Source organism: Neodiprion lecontei, chromosome 3, assembly GCF_021901455.1.
Source record: "Neodiprion lecontei isolate iyNeoLeco1 chromosome 3, iyNeoLeco1.1, whole genome shotgun sequence".
Taxonomy (NCBI): domain Eukaryota; kingdom Metazoa; phylum Arthropoda; class Insecta; order Hymenoptera; family Diprionidae; genus Neodiprion; species Neodiprion lecontei.
This window is the reverse complement of record NC_060262.1, coordinates 38,501,994-38,524,433: the sequence shown is the minus strand read 5'-3', so window position 1 is coordinate 38,524,433 and position 22,440 is coordinate 38,501,994. Positions and strand designations below refer to the sequence as shown.

Genomic DNA, 22,440 nt, shown 5'->3' with positions numbered 1-22,440 from the left:
CACACGGATAGTACTAATTGCTCCGAATCCATTCATCGAATGACCTGGTGCACATCGGTACCGGGAGACATGCGATCTCGCCATTATCCCGAGTGCCATTGGCTAATCTTCATCCGATCGTTGAGACACCGAGACTGATCGCGTGTCGAGATCCATGTATTTTCCGGGATCGGCAGCGTGACCGAAGCTGAACATCGACTGGGGCCGATCAATGGCGCGAACTTATACAGCGGCTGTTTACCGATTCAGGCAAATCGTTGGCCGGATTGGCGGACGTCGTGTTTTTCGCGTGATCAGAAGGTCGCCCCGGCGCGGCATCAAAAGGCAATCTGTCTTTCCGTTGGTCAATTATCGCACCTACGCCGCATTGTTTGCCATAGATTAGATCGCCGGTCGGCGTTTTGTGTGTTCCGCAAATAAAGGGCCAGAAATAATACCTATACCTTGTTTGCCCAATTCTATTTTCCGCCCCTCGCCCCGTCAGATTCGCTTCTGCATCAGTTCTACGTGTACGGTATACGTACGCCTGCGAGTATACGCCTCGTTATGGATACCTGTATAACTTTTTATGATTGGATGAGTATATTTCTGCATGACCTACGACGCGGGACACGCAAATCCCCCGGTCGTCGTTTGCACCTCGGTTAATAACCTGGCCTCGGTGATGTATCGATAAATATCGTACGAGATTGGCACACAATCACGGAAGGGTTCGATCAATCAAAACCAGTCAAAGAGGTGCGAGGCTACTTTTTATAGACTCCATTTTCTACTGATAGGATTTTCTTTCAAATGACGCATTCCCGATTATATCACACTCAATTGTACTGTATTATATAGTTAACCGTAGCCTGACGCGATAAGGAACTTGACGTAGACTCACATCTTTCTTATTATTCTTCCACACTTTTTGGAAATGCTTGAATTGGCAAGGAAATTCTACACCTTTGCTGAAAATGGCGTGAAAATTTTCGATGAGCTTTCGTTCCATGACTAGTTTCGGTAAGGACGAGTTGGTGCTGAGGTTTCGTGCATTTTAGGGAGTTTATACGTGAAGGATTCCACGTCAAAACTCATTATGTCGTAGTCGAAGAAGCTAACCTCCCCCATGAGAATTCACGCGGTATTTCGAAAGTTTGATCATTTTAACGAGTGTTTCACAAATTGTTTGAAATCTTACTATGATGGTTATACTTGGCGTGATTTATCGGAGATTTCTATCTCCGTATTTTCGTAATAAATTTTGTTCATCAATCGGCCAACCAGTTGAATCGTTTCTTTCTACGAAAAATATCGACTCATCGTTTGGAGACATCTTCTGGCGCGCACAGATATTGAATTTCTGTTTCATGCCGATCGAATTATTTACATAAACAGCAAATGTATTTCACGAGCGATTAACCTCCCTATAAATTACACAAGGTCAGGTGAATCCGTGCAAACCGTTGACTTGAATATGGGGGATTTTGAAATGACACACGTGAGTTTCACGGCGTAATGGTGAGCTCCACGAAATGTAGAGTAACCTTAACTTGTAAAATGAAATGTTTACGGGACGTGTAAAGAGTTCCAGGCAACAGAGGGCTGTGATAATTTTTATCTCCAGCTTGTTAGACGTCGGGGTTGAAGCGGATGTAGAAGAAATAAAAAGTACTCACCCCTTCAACGCGCGCGGATTCCATCTGTCGTGGTTTTTTACGCACTATGATGCATGCAGCATGCGAGACGAAGGGATGGAAGTAAAAAACGTGAGGAAAATGGAGAAAAAGAGAGAGAGAGAGAAGCGTTTATTCGCCCTGGGACAAGTCCCCTCGGGCGGTATGTAGACATACGTATAACATGAAATGCAACATATCGCAATGTAACACATTAAAATAAAATCAACGACAAAACTAAAACTAAAATTGGAGAAGATATAAAAGGAAGAGAGTTGAAAGATAAAAATATATAGAACGAAAATGGTCAGTAAATAAACAAAAATTAAGAAGGGAAACGCAAAAAAAGTAACAACTGTAATATAAATATATAAAAATACAACAATAGTAAACATATTTAAAGATAGAGAAAGAACAGATAAAAGTAAAATAAGATTGGTAAAGACAGAAAAGAATTGATAAAACAATCGGTACAAGTGTAAAAATAGAAAGACGTTCGTATTCTATAAAACAGAGAAAATAATATGCAAAAAACCGTAAGATGCGTAGTATTTGAGCGTGAAAATTGGAGAAAGTAAAAAAAAAAAAACATAAACGAGTAAATTAATAGATAAATAAAAACATAGCCAGGGCGAAAATTGTTTCGTGACAATAACAAAGAGAGGAGTAGCAGGGTAGGAAATAGAGAGAGATAATAAGACTAATCGGCGAGTGTTCGGAGATTCGATGAAATTTCGTATGAAATTGAAAAAAATGCGGTTGTCGGGGGAGGTCGGCTGTGAACGAGGGGATGATCGCGTTCTACGGTTGGGGATACAGGATTGGCAGAAATAGTACTCGGGGTTGGAGGTGAGCCGACGAGCCTCCATCTCCGTGCACGTCCGGTTTCCGCAGGAAATTGCGTACATCCAAAAAAAAAAAAATAAACGGTAATTGGCAGGTACAATCGCCCAGGTTTGTAACTGATTTGTTATCGATTCGGGAGTTAATTGAATTCAATTATAACGGGATTGCGGGAAAAAAATTCCTCCAACCTTACAGCCGGCTGATTTTTATATTTTTTGGTTCTGCTTTTGTGCAACGGTTACAAGGTGAGAGAAAATCAACATTGCGTCGAGCTGAAAGTATTAGCAGGATTTTATACTCACGAATGATACGGTTAAAGAAAATATTTTCAAAGTGTTATAAATTATACGTTCAATCGACTTGTTAATATTCAAGACAAACAAAAAAGAAACAATTCTTGAATCACTATCAAATCGAACCATCATTGAATCAATTTACAGTATTCTTTTACAAGCCTAATTGAGTCTCCTTTTTTTTTCGCTTCTATGCAGAAAACTTTTACCCATCAAATAACGAATGAGCATGCAGCGATGAATGGTCAAATGATTGTACAAGTGAAATGAAAACATTATCAAGGCAGACGATTTCTGAAACTGCTTAGAAAAAAAAAAGAAAAAAAACGAAGAAAAATTTCCCGCACAAAATTTTCTACTGAACGAAAATTTGAAATTTATGCACCTCCCGAGTAATAACTGAGAATTTTTTTTCCTCATCCCAGACCGCGTGAGTTTGAACTTTTTCGCCCGCGATCGCCGGTAAGGGATATTTTCGGGCGATAGGTAAGATTGAAAAATATAGGGTGTACTGCAGTACGGCGACGGCAAAATTTGCGAAGGGGTGAGTTACGCATGTCTGGGCTCGTCGTCCGGTGCTTTTTTCCATCAGCATACGGGGTGAATGAGAATTCGCTGACGTGCTGCGCAAACAAAAATCTCCGATTCGTCTCGCGCGTAAGCCAAAGTCGCGAATATCGGACGCAGTAAATACACGCGTATAAAGTATACCCGCAGAGCCAGCGGAGCCGTTTCCTGTCTTTCATCGCCGACTCGCCGCCGTCGAAAGTATCGACGACTAGGAAAACTCCGGCGTTTTGTTACCACATTCACCTTACGTGCATCCCGAATATACGCAGGCACCGATCTTACCGGCCGTGAACAGACGCCGGGAACTTATTCAAGCTCGACGATCGAGTCGTCGGCGAACCGTGATTTCGCGAATTTCCCAGCAGAATCACCAATTCTCGTTGACAGTCTTTTCACGGCGTCGCGACGTCGCCCGCGACACACGTACCTACGGGTATTCCAAACTTCCCTCGGGATGCTGATTTATCATGCCGTGTGTGCGGTGTAAGGCATCCTTATTCCATGCATCCGTTTGCCCCGAGGTATAAACCGTTGTACGGACAAACTAAGGATTATTCCTTTCCTTCCGTTTTTCCAACATTGGCGAGTTGATATTTTCCCTAATCTCATTACGATCGGTAACGGTTGAACATTGACGATTCCGAACATTTATCATGTCCGTAAACAAACAAATAATAAAACTATAAGCAAGAGATTGTACATCAATTTTTTATATCCAATCGCTTGGAAAGGGTTGAAAATCTTGTAGGCTCGTTCGTTTTCGCTCTAAAAGAAAATCGTTTTAAATCATGTTTTTTTAGAAATTCACCGTAACAGATTTTTCGATATTTTTGTTTTTTGCTTATTAGTAGTGAACGTGATGTAGTTGTTTGAAAGACGAAACCAATGTCAGTGCGATATTACGAAGAATTGAATATTTATTCATACCAACGCGATATGAAAAGAAGTGTCTCTTGTTGTTAGTAGAATTGTGTAGAATAATATAATTTGTTCAACAAAATAAAGCATTGTGAAACGAAAGCGAACGCATCCGTACAGTCTTCAACCATTTCATAGTGATATGAAATGAAAATTTGATATCTGTAAGCTCTTGCTTATAGTTTAATTTTTTACCCTATAGATGAAGAAAAATCTATGCAGCTTACGAATGCGTGACTGTGATAAATCGTTTGATAAATAAATTAAGCGAGTGAGTATAATCGACTCATGAACCTCCTTAAATTCACATCCCACAAACGGCCTACTTCTTCTTTCCCTCCCCCTTCAAAAGAGTAAAGAAGAACCAACATAAACAAAAATAAAAATACGCTAAAGTGATGGATTTCGACGCGAAATCCCCGGTAATGCGTGGACACGGATTTTCAGAATTAATCCTCGTCCTTGTTCCGCTACAACGAGTTTCCGGAATTATCTAACCCATAAAATACTGCCGCATATGATATATATATATATATATACGTACGTGTATATACGTACATATCAACGTTATAAAAAGTGATTTCGCGGGTATTTCGTACAATCCCGCTGAAACTAAAAAGCGATATCTTTGGATTTAATATCACCGAGCGAATTATTTTTTATCGTCAATAATCCCTTTTCCATTGAGTTTTGAAGAGAGAAATAGAAAAATTAAAATAAAAAATGAAAAGGATAAAGAAAAACGAGCATGAGGTATATACCTTTTTTTTGGGAGGGGGAGGGAGGGAAGGGGTACTTCATCGTGCACGACTGATTATTGTATCCCATCGGTTGTTTTTCGAGGGTAATACAAACGTTAAGCTCCAACGTATAAGGTATTATACCTTTCTAATTTATAAATCAATTTTCGGCTGTTGCACGAGCAGCCAAATACGAGTGATTGAATTCATTGCTGTAAAATTCACAGGTGAAATGCGGTTCAATTTATTACCGCTTTTTGGTATACAGTTTTAGCAAAAAATTGTCAACCCACCGTGATTAGCAAAAAAAAATAAAAAATCCTCTGATTAATAATTTACGAGCAATTAAGATTTGATTACAGCATCGCGTAATCATATTTTGAATATCAGAAACTTACAGCTTGTACAATCCTGACGAATTGCAGCCTTTGGTGTTGGCAAATAGTTTCACCGCAGATCATCTGAGATGTGATGATTCTCTGACGGTGAATTAAAACTGAAACTTTTGTACTCAAATCAATTACTTTTTCACTTCGAAGAAATAAAGAAATCTCATGCTAGTTTGGCTCTTCAAATCCCCGTTTCGTCGCTTGTTCGATTTATCAAATCTTTTCACTTTTGGTCACCACTGAACTCCGACAGATCGATGCTCGGTATTTTGATTTTCGATTTCTTTTCCCCGAGTAGCGGATGCGTGAAAACCGTAAACATTATCGAGCGATTAAATCGTATCCGCATTTGTAAGCGTCGATGGCACCGTGGCAATGACATCTTTGATTTATACGCAGGTTACGTAATACAGGAATGCGAGCACGCTATTTCTTCACGTGTTATTTTACTCAGTGCCCATTCAATGGAAATATGTGATTTACATGAGCGATGGAAACAAGAATAATTACTGGAACGTATACGCACTGGTGAAAACTCGACCGCACTTGACGGTGTATTTGCTATATATTCTCAACCAAAAGTGAGTCCCGTCGACAATATATGTAGAATAGTTTATGATAAGACAGAAATCTGAGAAAAATCGACCAAAAATTTATCAATAAATTGTGTAAAAAAACATTGGTTAACAAATTTTCACGGTGTGTTTTTTTTTTGTAATGTGAAATGAAGCCGTTGATTTTTGTGAATACACATGAATATTTTGAGAATTTTCTCATTCTTTTGAAATTTCAGTTTTCGAAAATTTGTAAAGGCTGCATTTACGAAACTATTCGTTCAATGCCCCATAAACTTCTTAATTGTAATCTACAACGTTTTTAATAAAATCTGTCCAAAATTCACGATTTTTCTTCCATTTTTGAAAATTAAAAATCTTCGAAAACAGTAATTTCAAAACAGTGAGGTAATTCTTTAAAAATTCGCGTGCATTCAAGAAAATCACCGGATTCATATCACATGACAAAGGAAAACATTCCCTAAAAATTTGTTAAGCAATGTTTTCTTCAAACAATTTATTCATAACTTTTGGGAATTATTATTATTCAAATTTAATTTTCTTATCGTGTTTACTGTGTTTGATTTTTTCCCGATCTTCGTCTTATCATAAAGTATTCAATATTGTCGACGACCCACTTTTCGTTGAGAATGTACAGTCGATACATTCTTAAACATACGTAATGCGGTCATCCTCCAAGTTCATCATTCATTCCTTATACGATTAATATATGTATACGATGAAACGCTCGATTTCCTGCGATTAACGACCTCACTAAAGGCGATGCCATTGAATTTCTTTATAGATTTGAATTATCCTCGATGCAGATCTTTAGAGCCACCTGGAAGCGGGATCATCGTAACCGATTTTTTTTATTGTTCACGAAAAGTAAAATGGTTTAGCAAATATGAATATTATGTTTACGGACGTCGAACCTGACGAAGCAGGATAAAATTTTTATCAAAACCTTACTGAAAAATTCGACTCCGTACAATGATCATTTTTTCTATTGGTTCGCACCTGGTAAGCTTTTGATGTTGCAGAGTTTGCATAGTAGATGTTTTCATCGAGAACCAAATTGCCTTGGACTGTTATAGTAAAGTCACTATTTCAGTCAGCAAAAACCTCTTAATATAAATATTCACTAAAAATTGAGTCGAAGTTAATAAGTTTTGAACCGCTTGAGATACGAATTTGGACAATTGACATTACAGTTAAATGAGTAAACTTCGAGTCCCGAGAGTTACCCTTCAAAATAATATGTAAGAAATATCCTTCCACGTGTATTTTTCTCTTGCTTTTTACTACAAAAAAATTTCTCTTTCGTGGAATAGATTAGATCAATACGTTCGAAAGAATCGACGGCACCGGGCAAGAAAATAAGGTTCACGCTGTCAATGAATACAAAAATCATTCGGAAACGTTGACAAGTGTTAAGTTTCGCTCGCAGCCACTGAATGCCTATATAAGAAATCTTCCGGCCGCTGTCAGGCTCGCGTTATTGGATTTTTCGCAACAGTCCAATCAATCACCGACCCCCAAGATTGATGAGAGAAATATTTTCGTATACTTGGCCTGCCGGATGGCCCGAAAGAACGAACGGACTAATCCTTATTCCGGAGAGGAATGTGCTGGTCACCGTCAAGTGCCTCGCGGCTTCCGGAACTTCCGCTTGTCTTGACCTACAAACCGTTCGGAAGGAACAGGAACAGAAATACCAGCGCGGCTTGTAATCTTTTCCAATCTGGATTTCCGGCCTCGACACGACCTGACCCAACATCACTGGGAATTCCGATGAATCTGTTTTTTATCATCACGTCCGCAAGGTGTCGTTTTTACTTGAACGTAGCAAAAAAGGGGCGGGGTTGAAGTTTTGAATCTGAGAACTTGAAGTAAAGAAATCAAACTTTGACGAAACATCAAAGTTTTGAATGGTCCGAAACTTGATGCTCAAAGTTCCGAAATGGCTTAACTCCGATAAGTCGAAGTTCGGAAAGTACGATAATAAGAAAATTAAAAAATCTGCAACATTAAAGTTCCGAATGATCCAAGATTTTCGGTTCTGTGAATTTCTGGCTGGGTGAAATTCCCCACTTTGATCTTTCGTTGTTCTGTAAATTAATAAATAATATAGGAAGGATCGAAGTTATTGATTCGTGTGCTGAATAATTCGAGCAATTTTTTTCGCTGAGTTGTCACAACGTTTGATGGGTTGATATATCAACCCAACGTTTACTCATGTTAATACAATTTCTGCTGTAAAAACTAGACGAGTTTCTGTGCGTGCTCAAAAGACATTGACTTCCTCCAGTCAATTATACTTATTTTACATTTGCATAGCTAAACCGTACATGAATATACACGTGATAGAGTAATTGCAGGTATTGATATTCTCATCGCTCAGTTACAGAATTGTGTAAAAATACTAAAATATTTTTATCTAAGGGTTTCGTCGATATTCAAGTTAAATCAACCGAACACTTTGTCTATTCTACAAAATTAACGAAAATCTTACACCAAGGCAAAGAAATGAACAAAATCAAATTTGCTAAATTGACAAAATCGTTTTGCTTTTGCGTTTTGGTCGTTTGCGATACTGCCTTTGCTGTAGGCGATTTCACTAACTTTACTGACACTCGTATGTATCGCTGTTTTCATCGTGCACTTGCCTGCATTCGGTGCCAGCTTCACACTCTGATGTGGCTGGTGCTCCCTTTATCTCCCATGTATCACAATTCCCTCCTTTACCTTGAAGAATGAAAATACGATTAAGTCGAACTGCTTGCAGGAGTATATAATCAAACTTCGCTAATTACGTAAAATGAATTGTTGTCAAAATTCGCGAGCCTAATAGCCGAAATAAATACACATACTACAAAAAAAATGATCATTCATTTCCAATAAATATTTCAATCGTTGACATGACCGAGCAATAAACTAGTTTTCAGGTTTCTATAAATTTACGATGAAACGTCGCGACGCAGAACTTTTAGATGTTACCGGATTATTTTACTGTGACGAGTATTGAGACAGGTTAAATTTCAGACATTAATTTCGGGAAAACCGCTGATGCAATATTAATAATTTCTTGATATCAACTCTTATATACCTTGAGGAATAGAAAAAAATTATCATTGTGGTTGAGCCGTGAATAAAAATTCTATTTAGATATTTTAACGTTAATCTATCATTCCTGCCTCGTATTGCACATAGATCTTAATCGTTGAAACTATTTTTTCAAGGGAAAAATAAATAATTTTAAGGCTGAAACCTTCCTCTTTGGGGCACAGTAATCCGAACCATATGCTATAGGAATTTTTAATTCCACCAGTCGTAAAGAATTTAACCTACCAAGCGTTTACTTTGAGTACTTACTAATTTTGTCAACACAGGTATTGCAACATCCGCAAAATGAACCCTTGGATTTGTAAATTTGGTTTCTCGCGCAGCACTGTTGTCTCGTCATATCTTTGCACGGGTTCTTGGCACAGTAATCATCATAGCATTCAATGCCTTCTGTGATAGCTACGACCGAAGCCAGAGCAAGTAAGCATGCGAAGATGAATTTCATCGTCGTTCTGTAATAAGGAAAGTTAGCGATGTTGATTCTTACTTATTTGCAAGGGATGTTTCACCGGAGCGAAAGCTGATGCCGTGATTACGTATTTCGTGATTACTTACATTTTATGGAGTGATTAGGAGAGATTACTTGACCTATAAATTTTACTTTGATTACATGATTTCTCATGATTTCTAAGATTACACATGATTTACTAATTTTCATATGATTTCTCAAGTTTACAGGGAGTTTTACTGTAATCGTAAATGATTTCTCATGACCACCAATGATTACTGATTTATTCGCTTATTATTTAGTCTCTGTCCGATCGCGGAAGATACATCTGAAGATTCGATCATGCGCGTATTACGTATTTTTCAAGACTTAATACAGCTTACAGAAGTCTGTTATGATTTAATTTGGTACGAGTATGAATTCAGAAAATAATCTAATCTCCGAGGACTGATGATTCGGTAAATTGCGCAATGCTTCTTGCAAACGCTACAGAATGAAAGACGATTGAAAATTAATTATACAAAGTCAGCAAGCCGTTATTGGATTATTTCGTTAATTACTATCCAAGAGTAGACTTACTTTTCAAAATCGGCGGATGGGTTGATCGGCAAGAAGCGTTGAGTTCAGAAAATATAATTATTCTGATACCGACGACAAAGAAGGGAGTATATATAATACGACAATTGCATGAAATTGAGTCAATGTTGACAAGGTGGTCAACACTTGTACTAATATCAATGAATCATTAACGTTATGGCTATAAATATTCCAATAATTGAGGCTACGCGAACAAATGTTCAATGGATAAATAAATGCTGTTTAATAAGAATTATAGAATGTTTATTCTGCGTCTCTTCCTCTCAAAATTCTAAAATCAACGAATAGGTGATTCAGAAGTACGACTGGTATACGATACAATCAAAGCACTCGATATAGGCTAGAGAAATATTCAAATACTCCAATCGCGGTCAGTATTGTAAGAACGTGTACCGACGCGATTGAATTTAGTAGACTGGTATATAAAAATTTTACCATGTAGCACTTTTTTGTTTGAGATGCACAAACAGAACTCGAAGAACGAACGAGACATTTGCATTAGAATTCGGGTGAAATGAAGCGGAAGTAATTTGATGAGACGACAACCGTCAGCATTCTCCACGTAGAAAGAAGAGTGAACTGGATTAGTTGGTTCAGGTGTCAATTAATCATGTGACATAGATGTAAGCCAAAAAATAAGAGACGAATCGCTTTTCAAACATGATCGCCTTATCCAAATTCGGAACGTGGACGTTCGGCTGATGCAGGTAATAAATTCATATGCTTGTATAAGAAAAAATGTGCTGCACGGTCAGAATTGGAAGTGGTAAATGTTTTCAAAAATTTTTGGATTTCGAATTGTTTCGTTATTAATATGAAATTCCGCCTGACTTTTGACCCTTGTATTTTTAATTTTGATTTATATTTTCATAGTTTTGTATCACGGTGTGTCGACGTAAAGAAGAGTTCAGAACGAAGAGTCGCGTGCGAGGCAATAAGACACCGATTTCCAGTAGCGATCGTCGACAAGCGGCTCAGGTAAAAATGGGTGACGAGTGAAACGGCGGAGGATAAAAATAAATATAAACAGAAGCGGCATTTCAACGAGTGGATAAAAATACGAGTTGGGTCCATTTCGAGGGCGGGAACTGCCCGGCATAATGCCTGCGCAGAGTCTATGAATAAATCCTGCAGGGATCACCGCGGGATGAAGTTGGCATAAGAACCTCGAGATGGAAAAGGTGCGGGATACACGGTGGAGTCGAATCGAGAGTGGAAGTGGGGTAGACAAAGGTAAAAGGGATAAATGCAAAATAAGCCGAGAAGCCGTTGACTCCTGACTTTGAAACCGGTCTGACGCCCGGTCGAGTCACGGGATTGAACCCGCGAACTGGAGCGTGGAGGCGTCCATTTTATAAATAGAAATGTGCCCAGCTGAAAGGCTATGGTTGGAAAAGTCCTCGTACGGTACGATCGTTACTCATTTATCGCTTCTGTCAGAACCGAGCTTCCCGACTGTCAACTTGCGGTGAGTTTAGTTTCAGGCGAAGGATTTCCTCCAGCACTTCATCTCGAAACGGGGGCTAAGAAGGGAAGGAAGAGAAGGAAGGAAGGAAGGAAGGAAGAAAGGAAGGAAGACAGGAAGGGTGTTCGCAAGGACGATCTCGTCTGCAGCCTCGCCAAATCTATTATCAAGATTGAGTCCCTCGATCTCATCACGAGAGCGTTATGAATTACTAACACGCCTTGGATGGCGGGTGAGGAGGGTGCGGTGTATGCCTCCTGAGATAAATATGAGGTGCCATTATCCTGAATAGAATAGCACCAATTCCGATGTCACCTCAGCGGGACTGTGAGATGGCCTGGTACCTTTCCTCCATCCCACCGGGATCCTTGTCCAAGAGATCCTTGTACGCGATGCGGGATTCCGAACCATCGACGAAAGTATAGGTGCTTCGATGAGAGGAACCGACAGACGAACCAGACGGATGTACATTTCGAATCAGGTTAGAGAATTCCCTCTTTAAAAGACGAAAGGGATATCAAGTAAGGAAGGAAGGAAGGAAGGAACTCTCGACCGGCCTCACAAAGACCATTCCGAGGCACGAACCGTCGAATAACATGCAAATTCAATATACCAAGGCACGTCGCCTCAAAGGGGCAAAGACAGTAAAAGTCCAGACTGACCCGACACAGAGTCTGGATCAACCAGCGGTCGAGTAGACGCAGAGCTAGCTGGTTGGGAAATCGCGAATGCAACCGCTGCCACCAGCGTATGTCGGATAATTGCATCACAGCTGTATCGAGTCTACGACGATCTCCGTTCGCCGAAGTCCATGGTGTGAATTCGTGAATGCGCTGGATTATCTTCGCAGATATGGACTCATCTGACACGTCGCATCGCAGACCGCCGGTACGTGGATTTTCTACCCCATAGTTTGTCACTCGACTTACGATTTCGAGTGACACCTGCGGCCGGAGTCGACGTTCGAACATGAACGTCGTGTGAAACAAGCATCGTTATTCGTGTTGTACAAGTATACGTTCAAGCTCACGTCCTGCGATGTACCTACATTGAATGCAAAGCATCACCGACCGGATTTTGGGAACACCGTCCCGCCCACTCACCCAATAGAAAATGGCACAAGTTGACCCTTTGGTGCTGGCCGGGGACACCCCGAACAATGGTCCATTGTTACCAAATCACAATGTTCCTTCGCGAAACATGTATAATACACGATTCAGATTTGTTACTGAATTATCGCAGAAGTTCAAATCTCCGGCACTTAATGGCTCGAATATTATTTCTCTGGCGCGGTATTTCAGGACACCATAGTCACAAGTTCTAATTGATGCTGGCTTTAATCATCACGCGCACATAAAAGCTTTCCAGCTCTATGTAGGACACACCAATTCCAAACATCTAACGAACAGTTGTAAAAGACCATTCGAAAGTTTTTTCTCCAACTGATGTTTTCGTATCGATGCCGTACGAACTTGATCGCAACAATGATCCGAATTATCGTTAGTCGTAGTTATGATGCTATTAGAGTGAGCATTATCGAACGTCGAACTTCGCAGGCCGCGGTTACATTCTTGCATAAATAATCGCCGTTGGGTATTCCTGAGCCGAGCACTTTGACGCTGCGAGTCGTAATGCACAATTTAGAAAATTTTGTGTAATAAAAAAAAAAAAATGTGCATAACCGTAGCTCGCGGTCTTTCAAGGGTACTCTCGAGAAGCAGAAGTAATGTGGTTAGTTGGATGTGACAATGGCGAACGGGACGGAGATAAATTAGTAGCATTGCGAGTTTCATCGTCGAGTTACAAAATTTGTCGGACATGAGTCGCATGAACATTCGCGTGTCGGGAGTTACCGCAAGAAAAACTGCAGCTACCTTGTTCCGAGTGATTTACGGCCGGCATGTCTCGAGGTAGAAGCTCGACCTCCGCATCGCCGTATCTTCCTCACGGCAGCTTTTTTGAAAGGATGCAGTTTCAACGGAGCTTCCATTATACTCTCATTAAAGAAACATCCGCGCCTCCTTCGCCGGGGCAAAGAATGGAAGACCGTCGGACCGACGGGGCGGAACTAAAATTAATTCGGATTCGGCGTTGCCGATTGGGTTATCATTAAAATAAGAAACTTGCCACTCACCTTCCTTCCATCGTTTTGCTCACCGTTGCATCCAGAACTTTATCATCCACCGAGATTTTAGTTGCCGGGTTCGATCGTCTTTTCATCATAAATTTCACCATTAAATCACGAGTTTATAACTGCTTACAAGATTCCTAGCATCGGAATCCGCGTTGGAGTTGCTACTTTGCTCCTAGTCCCAACCATTCAACCGGCGAATAAGCTCGACGCTTTGATTTGAAGCGGGAATAACGATCAGTGAGCGTCACGGAGTGAGGCAAAGCCGATGATTAAATTCCAGCGGGGTTCCGCGTCTTATTGGAGACGGCGCCGGCGGCCTGGAGGCGCTTCGATTTATGGAAAACGGCTAAATAAAACGTCGGCCATCCTCTCCGAGGCTAGGAAAGCTCAACACAAGGCTAGCTTTGGATGTTAAAATAAATGCTCCACTTATGAGATCGACGTAATGACTCGACTGATCCCTCCGACTGTTAGCGTCCGCTTCCAAGTTTGCCCTGTTTATTTGGGGTGGCAGAACACTTTCTGCACGAGTTGCTGACAGCCGGATTCACGCACCACAAGTTTGGCGACGCCACGTTTCGCTCGTGGAAGTCAGGTATTAACATTTTTTATCGCATTCAGAGTCCGACCTCATTCGTGGATTACTTACATATATGCAAGGTGGTATATTAGAGGTGGCGTCGAAAGGAACCAGAAACCGAATAAAGAATCCTGCAATATTCTTCTACCCTTTTCCTCTCTAATTCATAATCCAATATTCACTCCCGCTTCCCTATCGACTGCGATTCAGAATTGGACGGTGGATGTGGAGGACGTTGTTCAGGAGTAACCAAAGACTATTTTGAAAGCGATCATCAGACCGGGTGAATGGCCTATTGGCAACCTTTCTCAGCTAGTGGTTGCTGAGGTTGCGTGCGGCCTAACAATGCCTAGGAGAGCCATGCATCCTGCAACATCGCCGAGGCAATGGGTCGGGGAAATAAGAGGTTTCCAAGAATGGAGGGATTAGCTCTTTTTCATGGGGTAGGGCGACCAGTATATTTTCAATGACAATGGGTTCCTCCTCTGCGGCAGGAGGCGCCAGGATAATGGCTTTGGCCACTGAATATTGCATCTACACCCGGAGTTTATTACTTCTGGAATATACTATTCGCTCTGGGAAAGCGAACATAAACAAGGATTGGTATTGACGTTTGTCGGCCGAAACGAGTTTTGAATTCGTTTTGATGTACCGAACCGCGAAGGCGCGTCGTCAAGTTCAGTTTTCCCTTCAAAGTTTCTTTCGATTTCCTTTGTAGGGACGCGTGTTTTCTTTCCATGATTTTCACTCCATTTTTTTCCGTGCCCAGAATAGTTACGAATCTTTTTTTCTCTCTTTCTCTGCCAGTGTGTCTGTGACACACGGAATGATTAAAAGGCACAGAAATCGGTTATTTTTTATACTGGAGAGGCAACGAAACGGCCACCTTTTCATAAAATAAAAGAAAGAAAAAAAAAAATCCATTCGGCTTATTGTTAGCTCAGAAAATGAGAAGCAATCCTGTCAAAGCTCCTTTGACGTGGCCGAGAGTGGATTCGAAAATGCCCGCAAAAATCAGCTATCAAACGCGAACAACGGCGAGCCGACGGTTTGTTTCGTCGGGTTGGATGAATTTTGACAGGTGAGGTTGCGTGGGCAGTTTTTAGATATTCGTACAGCGTCCGGCACGTTCTCTTTGTGCTACCTGCGTGTTTCCTGAATTTGAAAAAATATTTCCAAATACTGCAGCGCTTCAAAGCGGCAAAGAACACTCGTGCGTTGGCAGCTTTCAACTGCGCTCCCGTTCACAATGGTTCTTCGGTTATTCAGAGGTTCGCAAATTTCCCAACACGCGGTGGAGAGGCGTGGAATTTGACCGTGTTTAACGGGACAATAAACTCTCGGGAGTAAAACATATGCACTCATTTTGCTCCGGTGAATCAGAACGCAGACTTGCGGAAGGCTGTGCAAAACTGTTTTGGTCATGGATAAAAATTAGTCGAGAGTGTAGAGGAATAAAGTTGAGAACGACGACGCTGAAAAGTATCGTACATACAGACTGTCCATTTTACCCAGCGAAAATCCTCATCGCGATTATGTTCGGCTCGCCGGATTTCCATGCCAGTGCTACGTATATTCCGCACTCCATTATGCTCTCGATTCTGCAGGAGTTTCAACTTACCAGGTTCAATGCTGCAGCGCTATGACGCGGGCTAGCTGCCTTGAACATGGATTTTGTATGCTTCCTAACTGCACGTGTGAAGGGGGACATGAAAAGAGAAATAAATCAAACGATAATTGAAAGCTTATAATGATCGGATCAAAAACACCACGAGTTCAATGATTTCCTACGCTCTAATTATACAGCCTTTTTCAAATTGTTGATATCGCAGCTCGTGCTATTCGAATTTGCTCAGATATGTTCCAGTCACATATTAGGGATGTCGGTTCATTCGATTTTACTATCATTGGCGCAAATAACATTGCTAGAAATTTTTTAAAACAATTCTTTTCAGTTTTTGTAGCTTTCGATTCAGACTGTAAGTCCCATTCGTTTTCGATGAATGTATCAGCATAAATCCACGTGGTTCATCCGCACGTGCAAGGCCTGTACGATCAGCAAAAGCACATTTCTGTATGTAATATGTTTTTTCAAGGAAAACGGATTAATTACGATCGGATCACGTGGCTACCCTTTTCACCAGTGTCACGTGGCGAAATGACTCAGGCTTCGATTGCTGTATACAGTTACGACATTGTATTCACTTGAGTCGCATGATGACGGATCGGTTGCTTTCTGTTAGCGGGGAAAATTCCCAAGCATACGTAGAATTATGGCTCGTCTCATCTCGGTTGAGGTTAGGTTGAATTACGTGTTTGAATGATCGCTTGAAAATAAGGTGACGTGCGTTTGGTAAGCGGTGAAAAGAAAAAAATGAATTTGAAAAGTTGAGGGATTTCTCATAAATACATGTTGGGGAGCTAAAAAGCCCAAATGAAATTGGTTGGAACTATACTCAAGTTAGGAGGTAGCTGAGCCGAAATGAAATGTGGGTTATACACACGTGTGGGCAATAGGTCCCGTCCTTGTCGTAAAAACTTTTTGCTCAACCTTTTGAAAAGCTATACAGGAATTAGCACTTCCGCAGATCAGCAGCTCATATCCACCCGTCATGCTCGAGCTTTCGTATCCTAATTCACTTAGCACGTATACGTGACGCCTCGAATGGGTAGGTCTGTACGATTAGTTCAATACTTCAGTGTCAACGAACGAAAAGCAAGAGCAGCAAGTGTGAACGTGGCTAAAATTTTGGGTTTGGGTATACGAGCTGATGAAGTAGCTGACCAATTCTTCACAAGCCATTTCAAGGCAAGTTGAAGAGACTGGAATGGAACAAAAGTCCATGATTTCACATGTCGTCACGATCACGTGTGCATCATTTTCAAACCAAAACGTGCCTCCTCCTGGTTGTCAAAACCAGCGTGAATCCTTCCCCGTAACGAGAACTTCTAAGAATACATCTCATCCGGTCTGAGTCCCATGCAGTTTATTATTCCGTTGCCTCATCTTCTGCTTAAGGCTTCTTTGTTGTTGCTTCTTTTAGTTCACCTTTCTCGCTTCGACGGGCAAGTTCGTCGCGGTGAGACGTTGCGTGACTTGTTGGAAACGTTGACGGTACCTAGGTATATCGAAGCTCAAGGACCAGGACCATGATTAGCAAAAAAACAGGCGACGACAACGTCGAGAAGAACGACAGTTTTTCCAAGTTTCACCGCTGCAGGCTGACGTGAAACGGAACACTTTAACGGGGGTTGAACACCGCGTCACCGCGTCTTCAAGTCCGGGCACAAGGCGTGTAGCATCCTTCCGCAACTCCCCATACACTACATTCATACCAGTCAGCTCATCTTCTCCGGTCGATGCTTTTGAAATTTCAAATAACAATACACTCCGATGGTGCTCGGCAGCTGCGGTCCAGACTCGCAGGTAAAGGCACCTACGAACGTCTCTGCCCGACACGTTAGGAGCTCATTTCTTGTCTCGAAAAGTGGGCTGGATGCCGAGTCGACACCTGTGTGTGTGTGTGTGTGTCGGCAGAGGAGAAGCTCCAGAGCGCATCCCCGTTTCCCTCTCTTCTCGCTCCATGGTTCATCTCTCTTCGGCCGAGCACCTGCCTCAATTCTAACCTTACCTCGTTTCGTTTTAGTTTTTTCCAACCCTCCGGCTCCCTGGTCGACCAGTAGTCACCACCTGCGATTGTCCGTCCCACTCACACTCTCACACTCCGTGTGGTCTAGGACCACCGAGAGTTCCGTGCTCGCGGCATCTTCCGCACGCAACCGTAATCACGGGTTTTTTTTTCCCAGTAGAATCGTTCACCAGTGCGAATTTTCTCCATGCTGGAACGGCCGGTTACAGCAAGCTTTGCGTTCGGCACGAGGAACGCGGATCAATCAGGCGCTGCGTGGTTTGCTGGCACTTGATGCGGACCCTCCTTCACGAGCACCCATCGCGCTGTTAGGCGTCGGAGAATTATCGGTTATGGAAAGCCATCATCCTAGTTCAAAATCATTATCCAATCAATTTCACCGCTGCGCGCAATTTTTTTGATTGTATAGGTATAACAGGCACAGGAACAGAGCGATAAGATCCTGGTACCACGTACGTCACGCTTGAGTGCATCGGCTGCACTAAACTTGCTGCCAACGGACCGTCGAGTGATGTTCAAACGAATGATTTAAACTGATAATGTCCCCGACCATTTGCCTTGTCGCTAGTTTACCGGCGTGTTTTCAAATTCACTAAAACCGGCCGTGACCGCATCAACCGGGCACTTCACTCTGGGCATCGAACACTGTTCAAAACACGTTGTGAACTTTTATAGACTATAATTCAATATCAATCTAACTGCCAGCAGTATCTGATCATGAGTTTCCAAACTTGGCGCAATAATTATTCTACCTATCATAGTCCAAACCATGCATTTTTGAACAATTTTAACACCGCAACTTCTTTTTTGCAATAAGTCTGTTTTGAATTCATGTACAGGCAGTATATTTCACGACTAATAGATTGAGTCTATTACCCGTAAAACAGCGGTTAGAATTTCATCCTGTTTCAATTTTGTCTTCACGAATGACGAATAGTGTCGTTCTTAGCACTTGTACAGACTTCTGGATCATCAGTAGAGAGAAGCCTGAATTCCGCTTTAAAATTTCGTTTGCGTACACGAAGACACATACACATACGTGTAGCAGTCTGCCCGAGGCCTAGTCACACCTCAGATTCTTTGGGGACCGGAAAACGTGGAATCCAGGAAGGAGCTTGCGAGGGTATAGAGAAGGCTTTCCGCGCTTGAGGATTCCCCAGGGAAATGTTGGTGTACACCGACGTATTTACCGTTTAAACACACGACGGGCTTCGTGTTTTCAATAAGCCCACGCTCTCCGGGAGCCTGTGTTGCGTTGCTTTGACTCTCTCGCTCCCTATCGCGAAGAACACATCATCAATATTGCAAAGCGCCTATAGTGGGATACATTGCCTTACCGACCCGGTCTGGTCGGTGGTAACCGAATCCCTGTAGGGTAAATCGCGGTGGCCAACTTGATTGGCCGTCTCATAGTCAGAAGCGTCCATGACTACGATGAAATAGTCGAATTTTCGGCCAAGTTAACAATAAGAGAGATTTCGAGCTGCGGTTACCAGCTTTTACAAGTTTTTGCGATAAGAAAAAAATGCAGTACTGGGTATCAGAGTGAAAATGAGTTTTTTAGCTGTAATCAGAAATCGAACTATATTTTCTTGTACCTATCGTGATAATTCGCAGTTGGTGCAACGAAAATTGATGTTAAGGATTTATTGGATGAAAAGAAAAAAAAAAACGCAGTAAGCTTACCTACTAGCTGATTCAATGCTGTAATAACCATTGACAAGTATAATTTCAGTAAATAATTACGTGTAATCATATTTACTTTAAATTCAAATAATATTTGAACCATCATTATTGTAACGATATCTATTTCACTAGATTTTCTAGTAACTATGAACAATGAAATTTTGTCTCTGTGCGAATGAACAATTTTCGGAGCGTCTATTTGATCGAACGGTTCGACCGCTAGTCCAGCCTGTAAGCCCGATGGGTTACCAACATCGCCAGCTCATATTCAATCATATCACAGCTCGCGTCGCTCGCCGGCTGAGGATAAAATTCAATTTTTTATTCATCAGGAGCTCGGAATATGATACGGTTCACCCAGAGAACTCAGGTTCGCTGTTTTAATTAAGTAAAAAATATCGCGCTGGTATCTATGACGGAAAAAAGTTCCTACTTTTTAGTTATTTTATTACGGATTGTTGCCACTCTCTTTTTCGAAGCATATTTTTTGTGTACCAGTTCGTTTTCCACGCCAAACTTCATCATTATGGTTAAAAAGAAACAAGTGATCAATCCCGTATAATATTAGACCAAATTATATCGTTGTGAAAAAGTTTTAACGAATCTGATTAATCCTGAAAAAACCGGTAACACCTGCTATAGTAAGTAAGTTTAAACAGGCATATCGAAATTCTGTTTTACGAAAAATATTTTCCATGCTACGAATAGCTGCACGTGAAACGCCAAACTAGAGGGTAAATTATCCTGTTTTAATCATTACACCACGAAAAAAAAAACTATGAAAGTTAAAAAAAAAAAAAAAACGATCAAAGTAGCATTTAGTATCGTCCAGGGGCGGTGGATTGTATATTTCCGAAGTGTGGAGCTGAGTGTAGGTGTGGGGAGGTTAATTTGGTTCAGCATAAAACAACACCGTTAAACTTTTCAGTCTGTTCTATAAAAAGTACACTTTCGATTCACGTTGATGTACCGAAAGTTGCTTTTCTGCAGTTGTTGAGGTTGATGAATTCGTTCATCGGAAAGTCGGTATCTAATTCTTCAGCTATATCTTGGTGACTATGGATTATGGCTACCACGTCCGAGTGATCAAGCAGCGTCGATAATATTCAAGTAATTGACACAAAATTGAATTTTTTGAAATTGCAGATATCCGAGGTGTGGAATTCCACAGCTACTAAATTTTGAGGTGTGGAGTGCTCCACGTCTACTGTAGCGATTTCACCCGACCCTGGATACGGTTACTGAGATTATATTTACAGATTTTCCTACTACATCCGTTTTTATCGTACATTTGAGTAGGTAGTTGCATAAAATGAACACGGACCGAAAAAACGACTATCGTATTTACGACGAATGTGGCACCTTGACCGCAAATTGAATTGAGTTGGTCTTTGATAGCGATTGACTCAATCTACGCAAAGATGTTTATTCCGTGATGTTACTTAACAGAGTCACGATGATACCAGATACGACTTGAAAAGTGTCAGAACATAACCTTTCAGGATGCGGCGTTACAATAAATGCAGGGTTGATAGATATTTATTAATGATGAAATATTATAATTTACAAAAGTTTCTAATAGTGTTATATCGTACAAGGGACAGATGTATGCACATACAGCTGACGGGGATACGCGTGTTGTAAATAACAAACTGATGAATGCAGCGCGTATCAATGCATAAGTGCAGTCTCCCTGCCTGCATCCATTGGGTTTATCCTTTTTAAATAAAGCGTGCGTGTAACGATATTTCCGAAATAGTTCAGATTCACAGATTAATCGATTAGTATGAAACCAGATAGAAACAAGATGTAGATTTCATAAATCACACGCAGACAAATGATAAATATCAAATCTCGTTCAGTATAAATCTTAAACGAGGATTTGATTCTACCGTCCTTTCAATTTATGCGAGTCCTGAATTCCATGATATTAAATATCCAATAATTCAGTGATTATACCCATGTTATTTTAATCGAATAAACGGAGATTACGTAGAAACTCCCAAGGTACCTTCAACCTAGTTGTATCATTGAAAGTGTTTCTTGCATCCTATGCCTTTGAATAAAAAATTTGAATTAGGCCCGGGAAAGTAACTCTTGACCCCTTGAGATTCTTCTCTGCTCTCCGATTGAAATATTCATTGTATCACGCAATTAGCGTCCAACTGTAAAACAAATACAGAAACTAATCGAAGTGTCTCGGACTCTGCGTTCAGGTACCTGAGTATTGCAAATGCAGTCGCGAATTAGTTTCACTACCTTGTTTTTGTCATTCTAACTGTATAATACAGATGAAGCAAATAAAATATTTCAAATTTGAATGAATGAAAATTTGGGGGCGAATCCTTCGCGTAATTAACGAGATAACGTGACTTTTAATGAATCCACATTCGAGCACTTGACTCGTAAGCCAAATGTCTGTTGCTGCAGCGAGGTTTGTCCAACCTTGCGGTCAGGTCGCGGTACTTTATTTTTTCTCTCAGTGCATTCATCGCGCCGACTGTGAAAGAATCATTGACTATTCATAGATCAGATCCTTTCGTATGTTTCACTCTCTACCGTCTTCATACGGGAGTCGTCAGCACCTTGATTCTGTGGATGATCTAGAGAGCATTTCATGGATTTTCCGTACTATTTGAGGAGCCATAAATTTCCGTCCGATAGTTCCACTTCACCTGCGGACATCAGCAGAGATACTTCATCATGAATTGGCAGGATTCAGTTGAACCTTGCAACGTGTATTCTTGATGAAAAAAGAATTCAATTTTCCCCGATCGTCGTCACCGAAG

General features: G+C 41.1%; 1 long non-coding RNA gene across 1 annotated transcript; it reads right to left on the bottom strand.

The window, feature by feature from the left end:
• Window positions 1-8,147: 8,147 nt before the first annotated feature.
• LOC107226167 lies at window positions 8,148-10,168 on the bottom strand. The gene is made up of 3 exons (XR_006903537.1): window positions 10,119-10,168; window positions 9,341-9,543; window positions 8,148-8,713 (listed from the first exon to the last, which is right to left on the bottom strand). It is a non-coding gene; the product is annotated as an uncharacterized LOC107226167 (long non-coding RNA).
• Window positions 10,169-22,440: the final 12,272 nt, after the last annotated feature.